The sequence below is a fragment of the Rattus norvegicus genome, chromosome Y, assembly GCF_021556685.1.
Source record: "Rattus norvegicus strain SHRSP/BbbUtx chromosome Y, alternate assembly SHRSP_T2T, whole genome shotgun sequence".
NCBI lineage: Eukaryota > Metazoa > Chordata > Mammalia > Rodentia > Muridae > Rattus > Rattus norvegicus.
In genome coordinates this window covers 3396133-3400342 of record NC_141555.1, presented here as the reverse complement: position 1 = coordinate 3400342, position 4210 = coordinate 3396133, and the positions used below count along the sequence as shown (strand labels likewise).

At 35.0% G+C, this 4210-nt stretch overlaps 1 long non-coding RNA gene across 1 annotated transcript; it reads right to left on the bottom strand.

Moving 5' to 3' along the window:
- Positions 1-418: 418 nt before the first annotated feature.
- Positions 419-2166, bottom strand: LOC103694568 (uncharacterized). The gene is made up of 3 exons (NR_190772.1): positions 1946-2166; positions 832-889; positions 419-639 (listed from the first exon to the last, which is right to left on the bottom strand). It is a non-coding gene; the product is annotated as an uncharacterized LOC103694568 (long non-coding RNA).
- Between the last annotated feature and the right edge of the window lie 2044 nt (positions 2167-4210).

Sequence of the window (4210 nt, the reverse complement as noted above, 5' to 3'; positions counted from 1 at the left end):
ATACAACAATATCTTTCAGACTTTGAGCCATTCACCAGGCAATGCTGGTACAGTATCTGAGACAACCAATACACACAAAGCAGTGTACTGCTTGTCTGGCCACAATGAGATAAGACACAAATTTCCCTCAATAGACTTAAAGCCTCAGGAATAGGAGAGGAAAAGTGTGGTGTGTGTTAGATGGGGACAAACTCTTGTAGACAGGATGAGGAACTCTCAGATGGTAGATTGTGAAAGAGTAATTAGACTGTAAAAATATTAAACAATAAGAATGATTTTAAAAAATCTAATAATCATTTACAAAAGAAAATGTGTTTCATTATTTCAACAATTTATTTGCTGGTTACACTGTGTCTATTGTGACATCCATAGTGTGTATCTGCTTAGCATTTAAGTGGAATAATGGTTTTCTCACAGATAGGATTTTATTTTTCTTTATTTGAGCGAGATGTCATTCAATGATGTCCAGATGAACTAGAAATTGCCTGAACATGGCTACTGAATATGGGATGTAGTCACCATAACATGATTGAAATTGTTCACCAGAAGAGTCAAGGCATTATTCCTGTTTTACTGAGAAGGTGTTGCTCTTACAGCTATACGAAATGTTAACTTTGGTGGCAATTCATATAGTGTTATCTGTAAAAGAAATGAGATTTTAGTTTATATATGGAGACATTTGTGATCATGCTCATAATAACTTCTCTTGTATAATGAACATAATTACCTCTGAGATATAGATAGCAATTTGTGAAAGTGCAACAGACATGTAATAGCTGGGAAAGCATAGACTGAATAAAAGAAAATTGATGCCAGTTTGAAATGTCTTACCTAGAGAACTTCAGTGGTATTCTCCAGCAATTCTCTGTGATCTTTATGGCAAAGTATCCTTCAGTTGCATTTCAGTTGATACAAGCAAAAGAAAGCATATATACAAAAATTGGGTATGAATAAAATTGAAATTAGTGTCAAATTTCCAAAATCAAAGTGGGAGAAATTTGAAAATCTTCAATAGGAAAATAAACAAAACAAAAAAAAACAAAATAAAAATAAAAACCAAAAAACAAAATAAAAAAGTACAGCAAAATCAAATAAACAAAATCAAAGCAAATCAACCAATCAAACAACAAAAACACCCAAAGAATATAAATGGAAACAAATGAATTTTTAAATCATTCCATGATTTAAAATGTTATTTTTAGTATACTGAAGTTATATTTTTGATGAATGTGAATAAAAAAAGATAGAAAAAACCTCCAAATTAAAATTCGAAGCAGTAATTTTTAGAAGAGGGCTAAAATATATTCATAAATAGCCACAGTAAATAAATGAAGGCACTTGAAATTGCATACAAAAATGAAATTGACTGAAGAAAGTATACTCACAACATACAAGAAAATCAAACATATGTTTTGTGCATACAAAAATACAAGATAAAATCATTTAGGTTTCCACATAGAGCCATGAAGATCTCTATTTAGCAAAAGCAAAATCATTTATAATTTATCGTTGATATTATTTCAAAGTCATTTCGTTTGTGATATTAGGTCAATAGCAGAGAAGATATCTTTAGGAGAAAAAAAAGAAGTACCCATAAACCATTGTACAAAAGAGCGGAAACAAGAGAATTCACTGAATTTTAAGACAATATAATGTTGAGTAACAAGTGTTTTTGTGAATGCAGGCTGAATAAGAGTTTATTACAGAGGTTAATACATAATTAGTCATTTAAAATATTTTTATACTCAATGATTATTGAAGACAGTGGTTAGAAACTTCTATGTCTCAAACAAGAAATGGACCAAGTGTAACAGATCTCTGGTGCAGGAAGGGAGCAATTCTTTCCTTTCAGTAGTTCCTTCAGTATTTCCATGATTTCACAAATATATACCCACCGACTTTCTGTCCTATGTTAATGTTAGTACAATGCCTATATACATCTTACCTCTAGTAAAATCTTCAGGAAGACAAAAACGGTTGCAAGCACAATGCTCCCAAGAAATATGAATTCAAGGTCCATGTCAGTTTTCTGTTAGTTATACTATTTTAAAATCTGGTAACAGCAGATGTAACAAAGACGATAAAATAGTCTTTGAAAAGAACCTATTAGCTCTTTCTCTGCCTTATGATAGCCAGCTGAATTGCTTGTGCCAGGCCTTATATACTGTTGGTGATGTCATAAAATAGAATTTTTTATACAAGAGTGACCTCATAATCACACTTGAATCAACTGCCTGAATTAGTCTAGCACACAGGAAACCAGATGATCCCTGGATATGACCTTACTCAATATAGGACAGGCTACATCTAAAAGAGAAAGTGAGAATAAGAGATTATGAGATACTATCTAAAAGATGCTAAATTGGCTACACTTCATAAACAGACTAATCAAAAGGGCAACATAAAAATATTAAGCATGTAATAGCAACAGTGGAACGGGAAGCTCTTTGTCCTGCCAAGACTGAACCCCCAGAGAATGTGATTGTTGGGGAGAGGGCAGTAGTGAAGGGGAACACCCATATGGAAGGAGAGGGGAAAGGGTTAGGGGGATATTGGCCCGGAAACCTGGAAAGAGAATAACAATCGAAATGTAAATAAGAAACACTCAAGTTAATAAAGATAAAAAAAATTAACCATGTTTTGCAATTTAAAGTTGCTTTATTTGATGGAATTCTATTCAACAATTAAAGATGGAGAAACACACACACATAAAAAAATATAAACATACACACACGTTTTTCATCTATACAGCGAAAACAATATAAAGAGTATTTTAAAGATGTATATAACTTCGTGAAATTATTGCTCAAATGGATGTGTGTATGTGTGTGTAGGTGTGTGTGTGCATGTGTCTGTGTGTGTGTGTGTGTGTCTTTGTGTGTGTCTAATTTTTTTCCATCTTTATTACCTTGGGTATTTCTTATTTACATTTCTATTGTTATTCCCTGTCCCAGTTTCCTGGCAAACATCCCCCTAACCCCTCCAACTCCCCTTCTATATGGATGTTCCCCACCCGATCTTCCTTACACTATCACCCTGCCCCTAAGAATCAGGTTCATGGCGGGTTGAGTCTTGGCAGAAACAAGGCCTTCCCCTTCCACTAGTTCTCTTACTAGGCTACCCATTGCTACCTATGCGTTTGGAGCCCAGGGTCAGTTCATGCATAGTCTTTGGTAGTGACTTAGTCCCTGGAAGCTCTGGTTAGTTGTCATGGTTGTTCATACGGGGTGTCAAGGTCCTTAAATCTCTTTCAGTACTTTCTCTGATTCCTTCAATGAGGACCCTTTCTCAGTTCAGTGGTTTGCTGATGGCTTTCGCCTATGTATTTGCTGTATTCCGGGTGTGTCTCTCAGGAGATATCTACATCTGTTTCTGTCAGTCTGCACTTCTTTGCTTTATTCATTTTATCTAATTTCATGGCCATATGTGTACATGTATATGTATATGTGTATGTGTATGTGTATGTGTATGTGTATGTGTATGCGTATGTGTATGCGTATGTGTATGCGTATGTGTATGCGTATGCGTATGTGTATGCGTATGCGTATGCGTATGCGTATGTGTATGTGTATGTGTATGCGTATGCATATGTGTATGTGTATATATGTGTATGTATATGTGTGGGACATATATGGGACAGGTTCTGAATGAGTGTTCCTTCGGCCTCTGTTCTAAACATTGCCTACTTATTCTATCCCAAGGGTATTCTTGTTCTCCTTTTAAAGAAGGATAGAAACTTCACACTTTTGTCATTATTCTTGAGTTTCATGTGCATCTAGGGTAATTTGAGCATTTGGGCTAATATCCACTTATAAATGACTGCATACCATGTGTGTTTTTCTGTTATTGGATTAGTTCACTAAGGATGATATTTTTCAGTTCAATCCATTTGCCTATAAATTTAATGGTCATTATTTTTGATAGCTGAGTAATATTCTATTGTGTAGATGTACCACATTTTCTGTATACATTCCTCTGTTGAATGGCATCTTGGTTCTTTGCAGCTTCTGGCTATTATAAGTAGGGTTGCTATGAACATAGTGGAGCATGTGTCTTTGTTATGTGTTGGGGCATCTTTGGGTATATGCCTAAGAGAGGTATAGCTGAGTCCTCAGGTAGGTCAATTTCCAATTTTTGGAGGAACTCCCAGACTGATTTCTAGAATGGTTGTACCAGTCTGCAATCCCACCAACGATGGAGGAGTGTTCCT